We start from the raw sequence: 25,811 nt of genomic DNA, 5'->3' as shown, positions 1-25,811 counted from the left end.
AAAGCAAGCTACTATGTCGAGAGTATGGTATGAAAACCGGCTAGATGTTGTGAAAGAGCTATTCAGGCATTTCCCTTAAGCTGCTCATGACGTCGGACAAGCTCAAAGAAACAAAATTCAAGACAGATTAAAAAACAGCTAATCCCATCGTACGTGTCGCATATGAACCATAAGAACTTCCAACTAGAAATTAAGAAGCGCAGGAAAGCATACAGACACTCATTATTTTGCCCTTTCTTTCTGAGTGTGACAGGAACGGAAGCAGCAAAAGACGGTGAAAAACCCTCTTCCATGTACGAAGAACGTTTGCAGACATAAATATGTCTTGTGCGATCGATGTTGTCTCCAAGAAATATTGGAAGTAAAATGTTCTTATACACTGAGGAGTCAAAGAGACTGGTACACCTGTCTAATATCTTGTAGGGCCCCCACGAGCATGTAGAAGTGCCGCAACATGACATGGCCTGGACTCGACTAATGTCTGAAGGAGTACTGAAGGGAAATGACACCATGAATCCTGTAGGGCTGTCCATAAATCCGTAGGAGTACGACGGAGTGGAGATCTCTGCTGAAGAGCACTTGCAAGGCATCCCAGATATGCTCAGTAACGTTCATGTCTGGTGAGTCTGGTGTCCAGTTTAAACTCTGGAGCCACTATGTAGCAATTCTGGACGTGTGGGGTGTCGCATTGTTCTGCTGGAATTGCCCAAGTCCGTCTGAATGCACAACGGACATGAATGGATGCTGGTGGTCAGACAGGATGCTTACGTACGTGTCATTTGTCAGAGTCGTATCTAGACGTATCAGGGGTCCTATATCACATGAACTGCACACATGACCCCACACCATTACAGAGCCTCCACCAGTTTGAAAAGTCCCCTGCTGATATGCGGGGTCCATGGATTCATGAGGTTGTCTCCATACCCGCATGCGTTCATCCACTCGATACGACTTGAAACGAGACTCGTCCGACCAGGCAACGTGATTCCACTCATCAACAGTCCAATGTCGGTGTTGATAGGCCCAGGCGATGCGTAAAGCTATGTGTCGTGCAGCCTTCAAGGGTACACGAGTGGGGCTTCGGCTCCGAATGCCCATATCGATGATGATTCGTTGAATGGTTCGCACGCTGACACTTGTTGATGGCCTAGCACTGAAATCTGCGCCGCGCGGCTACCCGCCTTGTAACGGTTCGCGCAGCTCCCCCCGTCGGAAGTTCGAGTCCTCCCTCTGGCATAGGTGTGTGTGTTGTACTCAGTGTACGTAAGTTTAAGTCACATTAATTAGTGTGCAGGCTTGCTGTTCGATGACCTCAGCAATTTTGTCCTATAGGAATTCACACACATTTGAACATTTTTTGAATCTGCAGCAATTTGCGAAATGGTTGCATTTCTGTCACGTTGAACGGTTCTCTTCACTCTCCCCGTTTTTGCAAGATCTTTTTCCGGTCACAGCGATGTCGGAGATTTGATGTTTTACTGCGTTCCTTATATTGACGGTACACTCGTGAAATGGTCGTACTGGAAAATACCAACTTCATCGCTACCTCGGAGATGCTGTGACCCATCGTTCGTGCGCCGACTGTAACAACACGTTCAAACTCACTTAAATTTTGATAATCTGCCATTGTTGCTGCAGTGACCGATCTAACAACTGCACTAAACACTTGCTGTCTTATATAGGCGTTTTGCGGGCCGCAGCGCCGTATTCTGTCTGTTTATATATTCCTGCTGCATCTGAATACGCATACCTATATCAGTTTCTTTGGCGCTTCAGTGTAGTTGATGCATGTGTTTTACTATTCTGTACTTGAAGATATAGGGGATCTGTGAAGGAAGGCACACTTTTTGTGGACCGTGATTTGTGCTGTCTTAACTCTGACACTGTTCTCGATATGTGATCGAAGTAACAGCTAATACCGCTCACAAGGGAACCTCCCCATCGCACCCCCCTCAGATTTAGTTATAAATTGACGCAATGGATCGGCCTTGAAAAACTGAACACAGATCAATCGAGAAAACAGGAAGAAGTTGTGTGAAACTATAAAAAAATAAGCAAAATATACAAACTGAGTAGTCCATGTGCAACATAGGCAACATCAAGGATAATATGATCTGAGGAGCGCCGTGGCCCTGTGGTTAGAGTGAGCAGTTATGGAACGAAAGGTCCTCGGTTCGAGTCCTCCCTCGAGTGAAAGTTTTACTTTTTTTATTTTCGCAAAGTTACTATCTGTCCGTTCATTCATTGACGTCTCTGTTCTCTGTAATAAGTTTAGTGTCTGTCTTGTGCGACCGCACGCAAAACCGTGCGATTAGTAGACGAAAGGACGTGCCTCTCCAATAGGAACCGAAAACATTTGATCGCAAGGTCATAGGTCAACCGATTCCTCCACAGGAAAACACGTCTGATATATTCTATACGACACTGGTGATGACATGTGCGTCACATGACAGGAATATGTTGTCGGCCCACCTAACTTGCACACTTGGCGATTGGGTAAAAAGATTCTTCTACCTTGCCCGATTTAGGTTTTCTTGTGGATGTGATAATCACTCCCAAAAAAGTGATGAAAACATAAGAGTTTGTCACATAAACTGCAACAAATGAATGCAACAGTTTCACAGTCGCACAGTTTTCCCTGTGTTCTGTCAAAACATATGTTTTTTACGTTTTCAAATGTTTCCGTGTGTAGACCGTCAAATCCTGCATATGTCCAAGCAAATCTAAACATGTCCTGGAATTTTGGAGAGTCAAGTTGATTATGTGTGAGTGCCTGAACTTTAATAATTGTCTGAAAATAAAAAAAATTAAATTTTCACTCGAGTGAAGATTTGAACCAAAGACCTCTCGTTTCGCAGTCGCTCACGCTAACCACGGGACCATGGCGCTCGCAAGCTGACGCTCTCCTAGATGTTGCCAACCTTGCACATGGCCTACTCAGTTTGTATATTTTGCTTATTTTTTTCATAGTTCCACACAACTTCTTCCTGTTTTCTTGATTGATCTGTGTTCAGTTTTTCAAGGCCTATCCCTGTGCCAACTTATAACTAAATCTGAGGGGAGTGCGATGGGGAGGTTCCCTTGTCAGTAGAACATACTAGATTGACTGTGAGCGGTGAGTGACACTCAAAGTCCGTCGCGCAAAACCACGCGGAAGTGGGCGAGGCCAAGCGCAGGGGTAAAGTAGGGGCTTTACCCGGGTAACGGTGAGCGCCTGGCGCGATCCCGTAACATGGTAATCGCTGTGGCTAGCGGCAGGCGGCAGCGCTGCGATACAATTAGAGCCCTGCGCAGAGACGGCGAACGGCAGCGCGTAATTCGTTGTCTCCTCAGCGGACGCGGCCGTGCTAACTCTTTTTGATCGTATACTGTCCGGGCGGACCGCGCACCGCTATATATTCGCACAGCGAAATTACAGTCTAGCGAACAGGTCGGGGCACCCGATCCCCAGCCCGATATAGTTGCAAATTAGCTCTGCCTGGAGCTGTCTGCGGATCTTCCATCTCACCACGCGAGGCGCTCTTTGTTTGGCCAACGCTGCAGAGTGATGTACGGCTCCCAGCACCGTGTTTTATTGGCTATTGTTTCTGTACTGCTGTCTGCAGAACGTGGGATAGAATACTTATTCATAAAAGTATCAGTTTAATCTATTAACTACTAATTTATTAGGCTAATTTAAAGTACCGCTGCACCATTTAAGGCTTTCTTAACAGAAATAATTAAACAGACATATCTGCGTATCTGTTCGAGTCGTTTCGGAGTTGACGGATGACTGTGAACTCATTTAGTCGCTCTGCTGCGTTATTCGTTAGAATTATGTAGATTGCGATCAAGTTAAAACTTTAAAATGTGACTGTCAGTGCTTATGACTATCACCTATAGCATTGCTACATAAACTGAAAGAACATCCCAGAAACAATACACAACGTGCGCTGCCAACTCTACAATATTCCTATCCGTGTTGTTAGTGTTAGTTGAAAACATTGGAATGTCTAGTAAATTTAAAATTAGGCTATTTTTTTTCATGTTAATGTTTCTTTTTCATTATGAGTCTATGTTGTCTCAAATAATATAAAACAGAACGCACTCGGAGTTCAAACCGGAGACATCCCCTTTAATCGTTTTGCAAAAATTCATGTTATCACAAGTCGCAGGTTCCTGATACGACTTTGTTGAGGTGTAACAATGAGACTAGAAATAACTGGTCAAGTAACGAAAACTGCAACCTTTGTTCCGCTCAGTCGTTGATTTACCAAGCACTGCCAGATCATTTTCTTTCCGGATTCAGCTGAAAAATCTCGAAGCAGTTCAGTATAATGCTTCATTTATTGCAATGTTCATGTATTGCTGCAAATTCAGTATGTGTAATGTAATCGTTAGGCTTTTGCTTAGATTTTACACATATCTAAGTGCTTCATTAACGGTCTTCGATGCGATGTAATTCAACTGAGTAGAGGACAGCCTAGGAAAGTGAAACCGTCAGCGTCAGAATGTATAAGATAACAGAACGATTATAAGCGTGCCAGTTATTATAGATCTGTCAGCTATACATGACAACATCCTCCAAAGACTGCTCCTGAAATCTCACGAGATGTCGAGAGATTTAAAACTGATTCGTACTATCGGGAATTTCTACACAACCGCAAATCTTTAACGCTGAATTTCAGGGGAGGCGATCTAGGTGGCGGAATTAAAGAGATTAGTTTACCGCAAGGCATTGTGCCCGCTCCTGCTTTATTTGATACGCACGCGAATGACCAGCCTGTGCCCAGAGAACAAAACCTTTCCGGTGGTGGAACAGAAAACTTTTGAAATATTTGGACGCTTACACCAACAGTGCAAAAAAAAAAAAAAAAAAAAAAAAAATTAGCTAATATCCTACAGAAACTAAAGTTTGAGCTTTTCGTATTCGTTACAGAAAATTTTCAAGTCATGTGAGAGTCATATGGAGACATGGAATACTGGATCACTGTGCTAATCCCAAATGAAAGGGGGGGGGGGGAATGCTATGAAAATTCAGAAACATTGATCCCACACCACTTACGAAGTCAGTGGTATGAACATTATCAGCTAAGTTGACCAATAGAACTTTTGGAAGCAGTTTTTCGGTTGTGGAACATACTGAGCCACTAATCTAATAAATACTTCACTGGGGAAGCCCGTGTCGTGCAAACTGACACTCATTATGAAAGTCGCCTGTGTATTCAGTGAAATCAAAAAGTCGATACATGGCTACCAAAGACCATCCCCTACTGAGAAACTGCATTACCGGGTTGATATACAACTCCAAAGCAACAATTTGTAAGTAGGGAGCAAAAGCACTTCCTCTTAACAGTATTCGCTGTCCTGTTGTTTAGTTTTGTGAATCCTTCCGGGAACTTCGAAAACCAGACTTCTTATCGAATGGAGAGGCAATTAAAGCTCAGGGACCATAATTCAATATCCCTACCAAACATCGCAGTCAAATTCAAAGAGAGTCAATCATTAGACTTCGAACCGGTGTCGTGTCGCTGGGTGCAACAATACCAGTGAATATGGTGTTTACTGGACGATACAATAACACAGAAATGGACAAGGACGCAGATTTTTTCTCAATCTGTGACGTGTTTGATACTGTTCTCCATGTTTCCTCGTCTTGTGCTAATATTTCCATCTTTACTTAACTATCATGCTCGACATCCCCTCTAAGCTGTTTCGCATATTTTAGTCTTGGTATGACCTTCCAGCGACTAGTTAACTACTCCTGGATAATGTAGAAATATCCCACTAACCTTTCCTTTCTTCTCGTAAGTGACTTCTGTTGACTTATGGCCTTACCTGTTCTTTGCATTACTTCGTAGTTTCGTACTTTATCTTTCCACTTCATTTTTACCATTTTTCGATAGCACTATCTTTCAGAAACTTCCAGTTACTTTTTCGCTGGATTTCCTACAGTCCTCATACACCCATGATCATGAATTTCCGTCTTCGGCGCACTGTTCGGTGCTTCTAGGAAGATATTACATGTGCACAATACATAGAGTGAACGTAGCTCGTTTTTGTCGTGGTGGTCTTTCGTCACAATACAGATTTGATGCAGCTTTATGCGTATATACAACATGTATAAAACTCTTCGTCTCTACATAACTACTGCAACCTACATCCATTTGAGGCTGGTTACTACAGTCAACCCCTGGTCTCCTTCTTCAACTTTTATCCCCCCCCCCCCCCCCTCTTCCACACTTCCCTCCACCAATTCATAAATAAACTCATTCTCTCCCCAATCTGATTCAGCAGCTCTAAGCTAAAGCTGTTTACTTACTGTAACTTATTATCATTACTGTTATTGTGCACCTCTAGGCTGCTCGGTGTGCGATTTTCTGAGGTGTCACACTTCTTTCGTCTTCTCAACATGCATTTTCTTTCTGTCTTCCAACCGATGTTTTCGTGTCTTGACTTTCTCAACCTCTTGATTAGCTTTACACTCAGTAGCTTGCTTCTGAATGTTTGCCTGCCTTATCTTTCAGGTCTTTTCTAATTCTGTCGATCCACTTCATGTTCTGAAGGCTTTCTATCTACTCCAAGATCTCTTTAGTTCGTTGGGTGTCCGGTATTCGCATTTTCAGTCTATGTTTCTCTAAGTTGTATATTATTTTAGATGTATGTTCGGTCTCTTGTCTTCTCTCCAATCTATAGCCTTCTTCTGTGTTATTGGGGTCCAGGATTTTTCTGGTGATTCTTCTCTCTAGTTTCTTGATATTTATTGTTATTTACAAATTTCCTTTTATCTGGAGTGTATTCCTTTTTTGAGATTTATAGAATGCTTTCAAAATAACAATGAAAATAATAATATTCAAAGTCTAGAATTGAAATTTTGTATGACATAGAGATTAGAATAGTGTGTGTCTGTGTAACTTATAAGTACTGTTAGAAAATTTCCAGAATCACTTCTCTAGAGTGTGAGAGTTTTGCTACCTCTCCCCGTGCCTGTTTGTGGTAGGGAGATGAGACTGCTCGTTTGGAACAAGTGTTTTGCCCAGAGCAACGAGCTGCAAGTTGCGGTGCATCAGACGGACGCTCGCCGTAAATCACGGTGAGGATAGGCGACAAGTGCCGCGCGTAATCAGCAGGCGGGCCGCTGGCGTGGTAATGGCCGCATCCGCGGAGATTTATGGCCGTCTCCTCTGCGGGCCAATCGCACAGCTCCTCATCCATGCAGCAAGCGAGTTCTTGCCAATTACACTACCCCCCCCCCTTGCTTTTTGCTTTTATTTCTTTTACACTGCCATTATCGCTTTTGTGTACTCGTATCGCATCATTATGATTACCATTTAATATCCGTAGTGACTACCGTGTGGAGCGACCAGATGGGCTGGTGCACCCATACGCCTTAAGCGCGTTTCCCAGCTGCTGGGGTGTGTGCCGGATTATCCACAGGGCGCACACGCTGTTGCTTATACTGGATTCTCGGCTCCGTTCGTACGCACACCGTACAGTGCGCGGTGGAGGCTACTTCGTACCGGTATCAGCGTCTGCTGAATGATACATAACTCGTCGGGTTCGTTTCCCGTCCGAGTTGGAGATTTTCTCCGCTCGGGGACTAGGTGTTGTGTTCTCATCATCACTTCATTACCATCGACATGCAAGCCGCCCAATGTGGCGCCAACTGAAAAGACTTATACCGCGGCCGCCGAACTTCAAATGGTTCAAATGGCTCTGAGCACTATGGGACTTAACTTCTGAGGTCATCAGTCCCCTAGAACTTAGAACTACTTAAACCTAACTAACCTAAGGACATCACACACATCCATGCCCGAGGCAGGATTCGAACCTGCGACCGTAGCGGTCGCGCGGTTCTAGACTGAAGCGCCTTGAACCGCTCGGCCACCCCGGCCGGCCGCCGAACTTCACCTGGTGAGGACTCACGGCCGTAAATGACATACGATCATTTCATTTTTTTTTCCCGATAGCAGCTATTATCCGCCCCGTTCCATTCGCGTACTATGCGAGGGGAAAAATGAATAAAGGCACTATGCTCTCACTGTTGTCTCTTATCTTTTTCTCATAGTCGCTATGGAAGATATTCAATGCTGCCAACAGAATTGTCGCTCAACCTGTCTCGAATGCCTTTCGCGCGACTGTGTTTCGAGAGAATGACGTCGCGTTTCTTCGAAAGATGCCTATTTAAGTTCCCCAAACATCTCTGGGTTATGCCGACATGCTACCATTAATAGCAGCGAGTATTTGAATTCTTGCGATATCTGTTATAACTCTTACTTAGAAAGGACTCCAAACACTGAAGCTATTCCCTGGAATTGGTCACACTAAGGACTTCTGTATCACTTCCTATACAGGGTGTTACAAAAAGGTACGGCCAAACTTTCAGGAAACATTCCTCACACACAAAGAAGGAAAATATGTTATGTGGACATGTGTCCGGAAACGCTTACTTTCCATGTTAGAGCTCATTTTATTACTTCTCTTCAAATCACATTAATCATGGAATGGAAACACACAGCAACAGAACGTACCAGCGTGACTTCAAACACTTTGTTACAGGAAATGTTCAAAATGTCCTTCGTTAGCGAGGATACATGCAACCACCCTCCGTCGCATGGAATCCCTGATGCGCTGATGCAGCCCTGGAGAATGGTGTATTGTATCACAGCCGTCCACAATACGAGCACGAAGAGTCTCTACATTTGGTACCGGGGTTGCGTAGACAAGAGCTTTCAAATGCCCCCATAAATGAAAGTCAAGAGGGTTGAGGTCAGGAGAACATGGAGGCCGTGGAATTGGTCCGCCTCTACCAATCCATCGGTCACCGAATCTGTTGTTGAGAATTGTACGAACACTTCGACTTAAATGTGCAGGAGCTCCATCGTGCATGAACCACATGTTGTGTCGTACTTGTAAAGGCACATGTTCTACCAGCACAGGTAGAGTATCCCGTATGAAATCATAACGTGCTCCATTGAGCGTAGGTGGGAAAACATGGGACCCAATCAAGACATCACCAACAATGCCTGCCCAAACGTTCACAGAAAATCTGTGTTGATGACGTGATTGCACAACTGCGTGCGGATTCTCGTCAGCCCACACATGTTGATTGTGAAAATTTACAATTTGATCATGTTGGAATGAAGCCTCATCCGTAAAGAGAACATTTGCACTGAAATGAGAACTGACACATTGTTGGATGAACCATTCGCAGAAGTGTACCCGTGGAGGCCAATCAGCTGCTCGTAGTGCCTGCACACGCTATACATGGTACGGAAACAACTGGTTCTCCCGTAGCACTCTCCATACAGTGACGTGGTCAACGTTACCTTGTACAGCAGCAACTTCTCTGACTCTGACATTAGGGTTATCGTCAACTGCACGAAGAATTGCCTCGTCCATTGCAGGTGTCCTCGTCGTTCTAGGTCTTCCCCAGTCGCGAGTCATAGGCTGAAATGTTCCGTGCTCCCTAAGACGCCGATCAATTGCTTCGAACGTCTTCCTGTCGGGACACCTTCGTTCTGGAAATCTGTCTCGATACAAACGTACCGCGCCACGGCTATTGCCCCGTGCTAATCCATACATCAAATGGGCATCTGCCAACTCCGCATTTGTAAACATTGCACTGACTGCAAAACCACGTTCGTGATGAACACTAACCTGTCGATGTTACGTACTGATGTGCTTGATGCTAGTACTGTAGAGCAATGAGTCGCATTTCAACACAAGCACCGAAGTCAACATTACCTTCCTTCAATTGGGCCAACTGGCGGTGAATTGAGGAAGTACAGTACATACTGACGAAACTAAAATGAGCTCTAACATGGAAATTAAGCGTTTCCGGACACATGTCCACATAACATCTTTTCTTTATTTATGTGTGAGGAATGTTTCCTGAAAGTTTGGCCAAACCTTTTAGTAACACCCTGTATAGACGCACTATACTTCCCCAGAACCTATGTCTGACATCCACCTTACCTGCTACAAATTTTACGTGCCTGTCCAATTTCGCATTGTTTCTTAGTCTTAGCCCTAAATATTGAAATTACATGACGCGCTAAAGACGCTGGCCACTAATCTTGGAATCAGATAATACATGATTCATTGTGTTTATCGTAGGAAGGATGTTGATCCAGCGAAGCCTGCAATCAGCGGCAAGCTCATGCTCTTTCTTTCTTTTCTCCAAAATGCGAATCTTGTGAGTGTATCAGTTGTTCTCGTTCCATTAATGAGGCTTGTAAATAATTCAAATTACCGCAGACGAGAATTGTGTTACATACTGCCTCTTTTCACCTGATGTCAATGGACACAATGTACTATTACAGTGACTTCCACATCTATGGTGACACAAATAATTTTAAATTAACTTGTTATGTATTATTCCTGCACAAGCAGTACATTGTTTAATTACTCGGCGGTTATTGTTACAACCACATAACGAGCCTGATTGGGCTTATGAATCGGAGCTGACTGTGTGCTCAGTAACGAAGTAATAAGTGGTCATATTCGTATTAGTAACAATTGACAAAAAGCGAAGCGAGGAGTTAATTTTCATCAGATAGCATCCATTATACTCGAATTCGGATTAACTTAAATGTAACTATAATAGGTTTCAACAGATTCCAATTTTCAAACAACCCCAGTTGTCGTTTCCTTCACTTGATCTGCTTCGTCTATTGTTGGTCGAAGACGTCACACTAGCTCTTCATTTGTAGGACCTGTATGTCAGTTATCTCGCATGTAAGGCTGGTGTAACGTGGCCGTTAATCGATTAATCGATGATCGATCAAACTGACTAGGTAGAGAGCAGCAGTGAGAATTGAGGCTATGTAAAGAACATAGGTGGACCAGTATGCAAACGTCTGCGAATCTGACTGTAATTAAGTGATTCTATGTTAGTATTATTTAAGCATGCAGTACCTTTACCAGAACATTACAACTGTAGACAAAGCAAGCGTTCCAATTGCTGAAGTGTTAACACTACAAGAGAAAGCGCTTTACCTTGCAATAAAGAAAATGTACTGAACTGTGTTCGTTGTCCCGTTCCCTGTCTTTCAATTTTCTTATGGTAACACATACTGAAGTTGCACTGCAGAATGATAAATTGGAATACGGATGGAATGTTATGGCGTAACGTGTTATTGGCGTGATATCACTGACGCTGCGAAGAGATGGAAGAGGACGAAATAGGTCATGAAGATATCGTAGCGACCAGTGTTACGGGTGACGTCGGAGGATGTAATACAGAATGAGTGCAAGAAGATTTGAAGCCGTCTCTATCGGTAACAATACAAGTGATAACATTTTTGTAATTTGTTTTGATCTGAATGGCGGTTTGAATAAGTAAATAGAGCGTGCTAGAATAGGGACGGACGGAGTCTTCCTCACAGAGAGAGCGTGCGTCGTGCGCCGGTTACTGCTGCCTCCGCTTTAGTCACGAAAGACAGGTCAGCAGAATGCGGCCTCCGTTTAGATGTCAGGGTCGCCCATGAATCACGACACTCCGCTACCTACAACTACTTGCTGCGCTGCGCTCACGAGGCTGAGTGGGTGTCGCTCCACAGTGGGCGTCGCCAGGAAACGAGACCACACGATCCGTTTCATAGTTGGCAACGCTAACAGCTGGCTCACGTGACAGAGTACGGTGATGCTGTGGTTACCGCACTGCAAGAGAATTTGAGGGAAGAGGGCTTCAGATTCTCGTCCCACCGTCCAGGTTTAGTTTCTCTACGGTTTCCCTACATCGATGGCTGAATAAAGCATATACCTGAACGCTTCATTTAAAACGAAATGAAGAACATCTTACAGGCGATCGATATTTGGTGCAAGGATTGGCAGTCGGCCATAAACAAACGACCATACTGCGTATAAACAGACGGAAAGTCCCTTTATTGTGTGATTACACAATTTTCGCTCACTGAAAGCAGTCACATTCATTAAATACAAGGGAGTATGCGTACGGAGCGATTTAAAGTGGAATGACCACACAAAAATAATCGTAGGAAACGCCGATGTCAGACTGAGATTCATTGGATGAATCCTCAGGAAGTGTAGCCCACTCACTGATATATGATTATTGTTCGTCAGTCTGGGACCCTGTCCAGGTGGGATTGATAGATGCAACAGAGAAGATCCAAAGAAGAGCAGTATGTTTCGTCACAGGTTCGTTTAATAAGCGCGAAAGCATCAAGGAGATTGTCGCCCAACTGCAATGGCAGACGCTACGAAGGAGACTTAACGATGAGGTTTATGGTTCAATTTACGAAAGCGTACGGTTCTAGAAGAGTCAGCTAATATATGGCTTCCCCCTACGTGTATTTTGTGGAAAGACCACGAAGCAAGACTAGAGCTCACATGGGGACCAACAAGTGTTCTTTCCACACACCACTGGTGAGCGGAACAGAAAAGGAGACGGGGGGGGGGGGGGTGTTGACACACTGCAAGGTGGCTTGCAGAGTGTACCTGTAGGATTGGGTTGTTTTGGGGGAGGAGACCAAACAGCGAGGTCATTGGTATCATCGGATTAGGGAAGGAAATCGGCCGTGCCCTTTTCAAAGGAACCACCCCGGAATTTGCCTGAAGAGATTTAGGGAAATCACGGAAAACGTAAATCAGGATGGCTGGACTTGGGATTGAACCGTCGTCCACCCGAATGCGAGTTCAGTGTGCTAACCTCGCGCCACCTCGCTCAGTGTACCAGTAGGTACGGAAACAGCACGTCCTATTTCTCCATTTGTCTTTGTAAAATCCAATGTGATGCTTCATATCTAATCACCTCGTCGTCTTTAGCACGTTAAACAACAATCCTCACTATTTTCAGTACACAAACGCTAATTTAACCTGTTAGCGACGGAGCGAATGAATATCTGGCTAATTATCTCTCCACGTCATAGACTATTCCGCAAAGAAAGGTCTTCATATCAAGTGCTGTTATCTAAAAAAAAGACTGAACATTCTACAGTCAGTAACATAGCAAATATCATATTGAGCGTCGCAGATTCCCGAAATGTGCTTCCGTAGTAGATGTCACTGAATAGTGCCAGAACGGTGACGCTTGGTGTAGAAGGAGCCGGTTCAGATCTTGGAGACGGGAGAAATTTTCATCAATCGTGCTTGATCGACATTGGTAGAAGAGGTGGCAGCAAACAGTTCCTAAAATCCACATTACTTACCGCTTTCTTGAGTTACATCTCATAGTTCAACAAAGTGCTTGAGGCAGTGATGATGATCCGTCAATCAGATGGAGACGTTGAGATGGGAGTTCCCTTTATGCTTTTTGAGCGGCGTAGGTTACGTGCTAGCCGCATATATTTCCCTTCCTCTCATTTCACCCACATTCATAACCACATGAAACAGCAGTACCATGGAAGTTATTAGCTGACGTCGTAACACATGTCCTATCATGCTGTCCCTTCTTGTTGTCAGTGTTTTCTATATATTCCTTTTTTCACCGATTCCGCGCAGTACCCTCTCATTCCCTAACTTATCAGTCTACCCAATTTTCAACATTCTTCTGTAGCACCATACCTCGAATGCTTCAATTATCTTCAGTTCCGATTTTATAACAGTCCATGCTTCACTACCATACAATGCTGTGCTCTAAACGTACATTCTCAGAAATTTCTTCCCCAAATTAAGGCCTATGTTTTATACTAGTAAACTTCTCTTGGCCAGGAATGTGCTTTTTTCCAGTGCTAGTCCTTGCTAAGTCCGTCACGGGTTATTTTTTCTGCCTAGGTACCAGAATTCCTTAACTTCATTTTCTTCGTGACCATCAATCCTGATGCTAAGTTTCTCGCTGTTCTCATTTCTGCTACTTCTCATTTCTTTCGCCTTTCTTCAATTTACTCTCAGTCCACGTTCTGTATGTGGAGTCCTAAAGCGTCGACTTCACACCAGCCACCAAAAAATGGTTCAAATGGCTCTGAGCACTATGGGACTCAACATCTTAGGTCATAAGTCCCCTAGAACTTAGAACTATTTAAACCTAACTAACCTAAGGACATCACACACACCCATGCCCGAGGCAGGATTCGAACCTGCGACCGTAGCAGTCCCGCGGTTCCGGACTGCAGCGCCAGAACCGCACGGCCACCGCGGCCGGCACACCAGCCACCGCATCGCCGCGAAGCGGCACCACGAAGGCGCTGACCCGCAATCCAATGGGAAAGATGGGGCAGCGCCACACCTCCAGGAGCTCAGAGTTCAGCCCTCCCTGTCAACGCTGATGTAACCAGCTGTCCATCGTTGGTCGGCTCAGTTCGGTCGCAGACTTCGAGATCATCGGTACTGAGTAATAGGAAGCGTGCGTTCTGCGAGTAATAATAGAGAGTAAAATACTTGCATGTAGGACGCTCAGGAGAAGTTTAGTTCTTTTCATTTTAGAAATGAAGTGTTGAATTAATCTTCAAATGTTTTGTACAAATGATTTTGAATTCCTGCCACCAGCCCTCGTAACTTCTCTCCTTCCCTGTTTGTGTCGGTGCTGACTCCAACAGCAGCAGACGTGACATTGTGCTCATTAGACTGTCCATTTCTTTCAGCAGATTCTGTAATACTTCTTCACTTTTACTGAGGTTTGTTGTTGTGGTGGTCTTCAGTCCTGAGACTGGTTTGATGCAGCTCTCCATGCTACTCTAGCCTGCGCAAGCTTCTTCATCTCCCAGTACCTACTACAACCTACATCCTTCTGAATCTGCTTAGTCTATTCATCTCTTGGTCTCCCTCTACGATTTTTACCCTCCACGCTGCCCTCCAATACTAAATTGGTGATCCCTTGATGCCTCAGAACATGTCCTACCAGCCGATCCCTTCTTCTAGTCAAGTTGTGCCACAAACTCCTCTTCTCCCCAATACTGAGGGTAGCAATATCATAAGTGATTCTTGTCACTGATATCCTTTGGCCTTGGATTTTAATCGCACTCCTGAATCTTTCTTTTAATTCGACCATTGCTTCTTCGATGTGCAGATTGAACAGTAGGGATGAAAGACTACATCCCTTTCTTAGGCCCTTTTCAATGCGAGCACTTCGCTTTTGGTCTTCCACTCTTATTATTTCCCATTGGCTCTTGTACATGTTGTATATTACCTGTCTCTTCCTAAAGCTTACACTTAGTTTTCTCAGAACTTCGAACGTCTTACACCATTTGCTACAGTTGAAAGATTTTTCCAGGTAGACAAATCCTACGAAAGTGTCCTGATTTTTCCTTACTCGTGCTTTCATTATCAACCGCAACTTCAGAAACGCCTCTGTGGTGCCCCATCCTTTTCTAAGGCCAAACTGGTCGTCATCTGACAGCTCCTCAAAAAATGGTTCAAATGGCTCTGAACACTATGGGACTCAACTGCTGAGGTCATAAGTCCCCTAGAACTTAGAACTACTTAAACCTAACTAACCTAAGGACAACACACACATCCATGCCCGAGGCAGGATTCGAACCTGCGACCGTAGCGGTCGCGCGGTTCCAGACTGTAGCGCCAGAACCGCTCGGCCACCAGCGGCCGGCGACAGCTCCTCAGTTTCACTCATACTTCATCCCATGAAAGGCTCTAAGCACTATGGGACTTAATATCTGAAGTCATCAGTCCTCTAGAGTTAGAACTACTTAAACCTAACTAACCTAAGGGCATCACACACATCCATGCACGAGCCAGGATTCGAACCTGCGACCGTAGGAGCCACGCGGTTCCGGACTGAAGCGCCTAGAATCGCTCGACCACAGCGGCCGGCCATACTGCAGCCAAATGACGTCATTGGCAGAGGACGACACGATGACCAATCAGCATATGTGTGGTCCGACAGTGCCGGAACGTTGAGCTGGCGAATTTCTTCCGACCGGTTCAGTGCTGTTGTTCATATCACGTGCCTCGAAATCGAATGTTTACATTTGTCCCGTGTATTGACAGCTTTATAAATAATGTATCAGTGCCTCCCCGGGACGGTAAGCGTGCCTGCCATTAATCACTCTGTGTGATTCTTCTATCCTGGGAGCAGTAGGCCTTCTGGATTCCGCGCGGCACCCCTGCGGCCCGCTACTGCGTTCATTAGGAGCCCGATCGAGTATCGACTGCCGCGCCGCGCCTGACGTGCCACTGAACCCGGACTCATCAATATGTATGGAGGCGCGACTGCTCGCCGGGGCGCTCCCATTCGCCGCCATTGCCGCCGTGGCGCGGACAACCGCCGCCGCCTTGGACCGCAGGATCGCTCCTCCAGTCCCTTCCTGCCGCATACCTGTCAGCAGCCGCAGCGACCGTAGCCGCAGATCACGTGTCTGGCGTCGCCTGGGTTTCACAGGTGCCGCGACCGCACGGCGGCCGCATTGTTTGGGACCTGATGTCACGGCCGCGTTAAAGTCACGCCCATATTAGTCTGAGGGCGTTAGGCAATCTGTTGGAGGTCTCCCACGTCTTCTACATGTCATCTACATCTACATCCATACTCCGCAAGCCACCTGACGGCGTGTGGCGGAGGGTACCTGGAGTACCTCTATCGGTTCTCCCTTCTATTCCAGTCTCGTATTGTTCGTGGAAAGAAGGATTGTCGGTATGCCTCTGTGTGGGCTCTAATCTCTCTGATTTTATCCTCAAGGACTCTTCGCGAGATATACGTAGGAGGGAGCAATATACTGCTTGACTCCTCGGTGAAGGGATGTTCTTGAAACTTCAACAAAAGCCCGTACCGAGCTACTGAGCGTCTCTCCTGCAGAGTCTTCCACTGAAGTTTATCTGTCATCTCCGTAACGCTTTCGCGATTACTAAATGATCCTGTAACGAAGCGCGCTGCTCTCCGTTGGATCTTCTCTATCACTTCTATCAACCCTATCTGGTACGGATCCCACACTGCTGAGCAGTATTCAAGCAGTGGGCGAACAAGCGTACTGTAACCTACTTCCTTCGTTTTCGGATTGTATTTCCTTAGGATTCTTCCAATGAATCTCAGTCTGGCATCTGCTTTACCGACGATCAACTTTATATGATCATTCCATTTTGAATCACTCCTAATGCGTACTCCCAGATAATTTATGGAATTAACTACTTCCAGTTGCTGACCTGCTATATTGTAGCTAAATGATAAGGGATCTTTCTTTCTATGTATTCGCAGCACATTCCACTTGTCTACATTGAGATTCAAATGGCTCTGAGCACTATGGGACTCAACATCTGTGGTCATCAGTCCCCTAGAACTTAGAACTACTTAAACCTAACTAACCTAAGGACATCACACACGTCCATGCCCGAGGCAGGATTCGAACCTGCGACCGTAGCGGTGACGCGGTGCCAAACTGACGCGCCTAGAACCGCACGGCCACACCGGCCGGCTACATTGAGATTCAATTGCCATTCCCTGCACCATGCGTCAATTCGCTGCAGATCCTCCTGCATTTCAGTACAATTTTCCATTGTTACAACCTCTCGATATACCACAGAATCATCCGCAAAAAGCCTCAGTGAACTTCCGATGTCATCCACAAGGTCATTTATGTATATTGTGAATAGCAACGGTCCTACGACACTCCCCTGCGGCACACCTGATATCACTCTTACTTCGAAAGACTTCTCTCCATTGAGAATGACATGCTGCGTTCTGTTATCTAGGAACTCTTCAATCCAATCACACAATTGGTCTGATAGTCCAGATGCTCTTATTTTGTTCATTAAACGACTGTGGGGAACTGTATCGAACGCCTTGCGGAAGTCAAAAAACACGGCATCTACCTGTGAACCCGCACTGGGAAGGAGCGCCTGGTCCCCGGCACGAATCCGCCCGGCGGACTTGTGTCGACGTCCGGTGAGCCGGCCAGTCTGTGGATGGTTTTTAGGCGGTTTTCGATCTGCCTCGGCGAATGCGGGCTTGTTCCCCTTATTCCGCCTGAGCTACACTATGTCGGCGATCGCTGCGCAAACAAGTTCTCCACGTACGCGTACACCACCATTACTCTACCACACAAATATGTAGGGGTTACACTCGTCTGGTGTGAGACGTTCCATGGGAGGGGGGGGGGGGGGAGGGAGGGCTGTCCACCGGGTGCCGAACTGCACAGTAACCCTGAAAGAATGGTTCGGTGTGGTGCGGCGGAGGGGTTAAGTGGACTGCGGTAGTCGTCGTGGGGTTCTGGACCACGGGGGCTGCGGCGGGGACGGAGCCTCTCCGTCGTTTCATACAATACTCAGTCCGCTTTTATTTATTTGCGAATGTCCGCGGGCGCCGTCAACGTGCTACAGCGATGTGTAGCCCACGTCATTTCACTACGAGAGGCAGTGATGCATCAGCCGGTAGGGAAAACGTGTTATTACTGGATGCGGTTCAACTTCCTATAATACGAAGTAAAGTTGTGATCGATCCGAAGATTGGCTTCAATGTTAGCTTTGCTGGCCTTAGTCCTGTGGGAGCTGGTATGCCGCTGCCTACCTAATTGTAAAAAAGCACACTAAGATTGTATATGATGCGTGTAAAAGATCTTTAAAATAGGATGATTTTTTCTGAAACAAAATCTTGCAGTCTTATGCGTAAATAAAATTTGCCCGAAGTTACTACATTCATGTAGAAGATAAACATAACTTTGAGGTCGCATGAATTCTTTTGAGGTAACCTGATCTTTGCTGATTGCATTCCTTAAGTTTCATTCACAGGCCGTTGCTGGAGTTTTTGCTAGAAGTACTGTAGGGACACACGCTGTTGCCACATTTAACCCCTTAACCCACGATTCAAGTTGCTTCGACCTGTGTCCAAAATGTAAACACGATCGCCCGGCCTACGAGACATTCCACAGTTCGATATATCGATCCGGCGTTGTACTGGAAATACACTCCTGGAAATTGAAATAAGAACACCGTGAATTCATTGTCCCAGGAAGGGGAAACTTTATTGACACATTCCTGGGGTCAGATACATCACATTATCACACTGACAGAACCACAGGCACATAGACACAGGCAACAGAGCATGCACAATGTCGGCACTAGTACAGTGTATATCCACCTTTCGCAGCAATGCAGGCTGCTATTCTCCCATGGAGACGATCGTAGAGATGCTGGATGTAGTCCTGTGGAACGGCTTGCCATGCCATTTCCACTTGACGCCTCAGTTGGACCAGCGTTCGTGCTGGACGTGCAGACCGCGTGAGACGACGCTTCATCCAGTCCCAAACATGCTCAATGGGGGACAGATCCGGAGAACTTGCTGGCCAGGGAAGTTGACTTACACCTTCTAGAGCACGTTGGGTGGCACGGGATACATGCGGACGTGCATTGTCCTGTTGGAACAGAAAGTTCCCTTGCCAGTCTAGGAATGGTAGAACGATGGGTTCGATGACGGTTTGGATGTACCGTGCACTATTCAGTGTCCCCTCGACGATCACCAGTGGTGTACGGCCAGTGTAGGAGATCGCTCCCCACACCATGATGCCGGGTGTTGGCCCCGTGTGCCTCGGTCGTATGCAGTCCTGATTGTGGCGCTCACCTGCACGGCGCCAAACACGCATACGACCATCATTGGCACCAAGGCAGAAGCGACTCTCATCGCTGAAGACGACACGTCTCCATTCGTCCCTCCATTCACGCCTGTCGCGACACCACTGGAGGCGGGCTGCACGATGTTGGGGCGTGAGCGGAAGACGGCCTAACGGTGTGCGGGACCGTAGCCCAGCTTCATGGAGACGGTTGCGAATGGTCCTCGCCGATACCCCAGGAGCAACAGTGTCCCTAATTTGCTGGGAAGTGGCGGTGCGGTCCCCTACGGCACTGCGTAGGATCCTACGGTCTTGGCGTGCATCCGTGCGTCGCTGTGGTCCGGTCCCAGGTCGACGGGCACGTGCACCTTCCGCCGACCACTGGCGACAACATCGATGTACTGTGGAGACCTCACGCCCCACGTGTTGAGCAATTCGGCGGTACGTCCACCCGGCCTCCCGCATGCCCACTATACGCCCTCGCTCAAAGTCCGTCAACTGCACATACGGTTCACGTCCACGCTGTCGCGGCATGCTACCAGTGTTAAAGACTGCGATGGAGCTCCGTATGCCACGGCAAACTGGCTGACACTGACGGCGGCGGTGCACAAATGCTGCGCAGCTAGCGCCATTCGACGGCCAACACCGCGGTTCCTGGTGTGTCCGCTGTGCCGTGCGTGTGATCATTGCTTGTACAGCCCTCTCGCAGTGTCCGGAGCAAGTATGGTGGGTCTGACACACTGGTGTCAATGTGTTCTTTTTTCCATTTCCAGGAGTGTAGAAATGAGCGTTTGGCGCCATTGGCCGGGAGGCCCCTTGCGGGGCAGGTTCGGCTGCCTTGGTGCAGATTTTATTACATTCGACGCCACATTGGACGACCTGCGCGCCGGATGAGGATGAAATGATGATGAAGACAGCAGAATACCCAGTCCTTGAGCGGAGAAAATCCCTGACCCAGCCGGAAATAAAACCCGGGCCCGTAGGATAGCAATCCGTCAAGCCGACCTTTTTTTTTTTTTTTTTTTTTTTTTGTCGTTGCGTTTGGTCATTGCGGACGTCACATGACATCCGGTCAAGTTCGTTTGTTGATCCTTCCACTCAGTTTTTTATTACAGAGACCAACCGGCTCTCTGACCGAACAGGCTGAGCTACCGTGCCGGCTGTCACTCCGTTATGGCGTTGTACTTATCGTGCACGACTTACGGAGCGTAAGTGCATGCGTAAGATCCAGTTGATTTTGTTTTGTAAAATATCTGATAGAGAATCAAAACCTCATCTAATAATTGTGTAATAAATTCCACAACAGATTTATTAGCAATCAGTACAGTATAATATAAATAAATACCATTTATGTGGGCGGTATTAACTGAGCGGTCTAAGGCGCTGCAGTCGTGGACTGTGCGGCTGGTCCCGTCGTCCTCCCTCGGGCATGTGTGTGTGTGTTTGTCGTTAGGATAATTTAGGTTAAGTAGTGTGTAAGCTTAGGGACTGATGACCTTAGTAGTTAAGTCCCATAAGATTTCACACACATTTTTGAACCATTTATGTCCAATTCCTGAAAAAACTCACAGATCACACAATTAGCTCTCTTACAAAAAGCAGCTACACAAATCAAACGGTGTGAAACATGCAGGTACATGTAATGGAAATTTGCATCTCTTGCAGTCCCACGTTGTTTAACTACGCTGTTTAAATTTCCCGCGAACCTTACCCGACCGATGAGCCACGGGCCAAGCCCGTGCAGTTTACATTTCGCCCGACCGAGGTATCACGGGCCACACTCGTGATGATCATATTTGGCCGGAACACTGGACCACAGAGTCTCACACGTGGTTGCAGGTTAAAGGGTCAATGCTGTTGACTGAGACGTTAGTTTCTCAACGGCATAGGCCTACGCTACCGACATATTTCTGATAATTAACTACAGGTATCAAAGTACATGTTAGTACTACGTCGATGACAAAATGACTTTCTTCTCACAAACGACCTGAATGGATGCGGGTCCAGTTAAACCTCGAAGCACTGCTGCGTATATATCATTCCAGAAATTTAATCTGCAGCCTTAAAAAGGTATTACGGAAGAAAGAAGCGACAGATATTTTTCACAGGTGGGACGGCAAATTAGCTTTAGCGGCCGGTGGCGTTAAAGTTGGCGCGGCGGAAATTTATAGCGGCAGGCGGCAGTAGGCGAGCGCCCGTCTGGCTGACTGCCAGCACCCAGCAGCAGGCGCAACACTGGATGGGATGGAACCACCGGCAGCCGCGTGGGGAAGTGTCGATACTCTGTGACAGTTCGTACGGCGGACCTCTCCTCACGAGGACACGGCAAGTGCCACTACCCCATGTCCCAGAAACTTCGCTTACTGGAAATGGGGTTAAAATAAGCGAACAAGTGTTTCGGCTAGATAGATACTCGACCATGTCTGAGAAAACGACTGTCTAAGTTTCCGACCCAATTTACATGCCTCTTAGCGGACGATAAGTTCAACCGAGGCGGTGACACAGTGGTCGTGGTCGTGGCTTCAGCCTTTTGCCGCCCGTGTTCGAAACCCGATTGTCGTTTTAATTAATTTTTTTCATTTATCTACCTATGTCCGTATAAGGTTACTACACGAAAGTTTCTCACCAAATTAGGGGTAAAGGGCGTTATATTAACTGTAAAATTACAACTGCGTTACACAAAAGTGGGTACATTTATTATATAATATATGTGTGTTTGTAGCCGGCCGGTGTGGCCGTGCGGTTCTAGGCGCTTCAGTCTGGAACCGCGTGACCGCTACGATCGCAGGTTCGATTCCTGCCTCGGGCATGGATGTGTGTGATGTCCGTAGGTTAATTAGGTTTAATTAGTTCTAAGCTCTAGGCGACTAATGACCTCAGAAGTTAAATCGCATAGTGCTCAGAGCCAATTGAACCATTTGTGTGTTTGATTTTTCGTGGGTTACGGTCTTTTTAAATTCTCATAGTCTTCTATTTTGTTCTTATATCAATTTCTACATTAATTATTACGTACTGTTCTTATGTTTATTCTTTCAGAAGATGTCGTGCGTTTCCTTGGATGATACCGATCGCAGAAACATTCGAAACATAGAAGTTCCGAACACCATGAGCGTCTCGCGAAGGCAGGTTTCCATAGTGACATTTCTTCGTACGAATCCCACTCGGAAAAGAAACATTGTTAACACTGATGGTGATTGCACGCGTTGGCATATACACTAGGGAATTTCACCGAAAATGATTTCAAATAATTTTCTCAGTCATTTATTGCTCTTTTCTTCAATTCATTGGCCGGCCAATGTGGCCGAGCAGTTCTAGGCGCTTCAGTCTGGATCCTCGCGACCGCTACGGTCGCAGGTTCGAATCCTGCCTCGGGCATGGATGTGTGTGATGTCCTTAGGTTAGTTAGGTTTAAGTAGTTCTAAGTTCTAGGGGACTGATGACCTCAGTTGTTAAGTCCCATAGTGCTCAGAGCCATTCTTCAATTCATTCGCCAGACAGGCAATTGTTAGACGAATAAGAACAACGTTATTTCAACATGCATTGAAAAATATTCATGTAGTAGTCTTCTACGGACACGGGTAGACAAATGAAAAACAAATACAAAAATAAAAACAATAATCAGGTTTCAAACACGGGGTACAAAAGAGTGGAGCCGTGGCACTACCTATTGCCCTATCGCAGCGGTTGACGTATTACGCTCTAAAAGGTGCATGTAATACCTGGAAAAGTTTTGACCGTCATTTTATCAGAAACGGTCAATTATCTACGGATAAGTCAAGACATGTGGTCGCTTATTTTGAACCTTCTTTCACTGAGCGAAGTTTTGGGGAAATCAGGTTATGGCACTTGCCGTGTTCTCCGTACAGACACTCAGTCAGAGCTTGGTTCTGATGGGAAGGGGGAGTGGAGGGGGAAGCGGAATCGTACAGTTTTCCACTCCCCCTCTTAATATACAGTATTTTGCCGTTTTCCGCGAACATCAACACCTCACCCCATGTATCTGCGTCTGAGCTTTAGGCAATGATACACATGTTGAGATTGCACTAATGACGTCCGAACCACTGACAGACATAAAAATTGGTACCTATCGATAGTTGCTAAGTACTCACTCAAAAGAATAAGTTTTGATGCAACCCGTGGTGCCTTGGTTGGTTGCGCCGCTGCGTTATTCTTTTTATGGAAGAACATAATTCACCAAAGAACTACTTTTTTTTCGGTGTACGTTGCAGACCCGTTTCGAAATGTTTATTTCCATTCTCAACCTTAATTGTAAGATGTAAACTTTCTCGGCCGGAAATGCCACACTTAATAAAATATTCCGGGTTATTATTCAGTCGTCAAATGAACTTCTGTGTGAGACCAAACATTTCGTTCCCATCTGTGGAGGACGCCTTCAAGGACGGATAGTAGCTTTTTCGAAAGTTCGCTGCTGACTGAAGTAAAATTCCGTTTCCGCTTGCGCCCTCGCAGAGGAGTGATGTCAGACTTCTTTTTTTTTTTTTTTTTTTTTTTCAGAACTCCAGCGCAGTTGGCCGTTGGCGGTTGACAGTGGCCGACAACGGCCAATTGCACTCGAGTTTTCAACTCGTTACAGCATCATACTATGACGTTGTGCCAAAGTTACGTGACAGTCTTATCAATATTTTAACTGCGAAAAATTATTAGTTTAATTATGTATCGTCATGTGTCACTGGAACTTATTTTGAGACACTGGGTTTTATGACATCCATGCTTTATTTTGTAATGTAAGGAAATTGTAGCTAAAACCTTTTTGCGTGCAAAAAATTTTACCTTTTGTTCCTAAGGTAGCAACATTTTATTTTTCGTGCACTATTCAGAATGGAAAAGCATTTTTCAAAACCGTTCGGAAAAGACAAAATCTGGTTGTTTGGGGGACTCTTTTTCTCTTCTCTTCAAAATGGAAAGTATAAAGGTGAAAGAGATATTGTGGTTTCAGCAACCGTCGACTACGAGGCAGTTAGAGACAAAAACTTGAACATAACAAGACTGAGGAAAGGAATAGGCTGAGTAATTCTCAAGGCTCCCATCTTGGCGTTTACTCTTAAGCGATTTAGGGAAACCAAGGGAAAACTAAGTCTAGTTGGCGGGTCAGGGATTTGAACCCTGCACCTCCTGAATGGGAGTTGACTGGCTATACGACCAGATGGTGTGGCAAACGAGTCGGGAAATCCGCCGACGGTCTATTAGAGGCAAGAGGACTATCAGCGTCGAAATCATTTATTAACTGCATTGCACGAGTAATAGTAAACTATAGTAATAGTTAACTATTACTCTGTACTGCAAAACGAAAGGTCGCAAACTTTTCAAACGCCACAGGCTGGCTGGAAATGGCCATGTCGGATTCAGCGTCTAAAGCAACCGCTTCAACGCACCGCTGAGAGAAGAGAGCCGGCCGGGGTGGCCGAACGGTTCTAGGCGCTTCAGTCTGGAACCGCGCGACCGCTACTGTCGCAGGTTCGAATCCTGCCTCGGGCATGGATGTGTGTGATGTCCTTAGGTTAGTTAGGTTTAATTAGTTCTAAGTTCTAGGGGACTGACGACCTCAGAAGTTAAGTCGCATAGTGCTCAGAGCCATTTGAACCATTTGAGAGAAGAGAGCTAGCGATGCAACGGGGCCTAAGCCCAGTCTAGGCGCGCGAATTCCGTGCAAATCAGCGTCCTGAATTGTCGAAGGCTGAACGACCGCCACAGAAATAAGCTGTATGTTGGACAGAATGACTTTACCTTGCACCAGAGCGAAGGCACGATCGTAGCGTTCCAGACGTGCTAACTCCGTGAAGGACCGGCCAAGGATGTAGACGTTTTGCAAGAAGTCACCCACGGTACAGTATGTAGTTGGTAAGACGTAGGGCAGGATCTTTGAGCAGTATAACTGGTTATATGTTACTGCCTACAGCCAAGGCAACAATAAACGACTGCGTTAATTCATTGTGATGCTGGTTAACCTTGATTTACAGTCGAGTGTCTCGTATGCTTGAGTGATGTAGGTCAACCTATCTGGCCGCTGAAATAATCCCACAGTTAAAAGTCAGGCAGAATAAGCAAGCGAAAGTTTGAAATGCTATTTTGTAGTGAAGAGTACCACTTCACTATTGTTTAGGCCTACTGTGAACAACGGGCAACTAGAGATTTGTTTGTTTGTCTCTTCTGCTTCTCTGGGTTTTTAATTAATTAAATTAATTTAATGAAGTCATTTATCTTTTCACTTATCTGTCTTTGAAATGTGTTTCTAACGGCACTGCGAAAGAGTACATGAAATTTTATTGGTTTACGAAGAAATTACCTGTAGAAGTTCCAAGCCCATACAAAAGGAGACATACATTGTACTCTTAAGCAACATACAATAATACACAGGTTCTC

The sequence above is a fragment of the Schistocerca nitens genome, chromosome 2 (genome assembly GCF_023898315.1).
Source record: "Schistocerca nitens isolate TAMUIC-IGC-003100 chromosome 2, iqSchNite1.1, whole genome shotgun sequence".
In the NCBI taxonomy this organism is placed as follows: domain Eukaryota; kingdom Metazoa; phylum Arthropoda; class Insecta; order Orthoptera; family Acrididae; genus Schistocerca; species Schistocerca nitens.
This window is presented reverse-complemented; position numbering follows the sequence as displayed.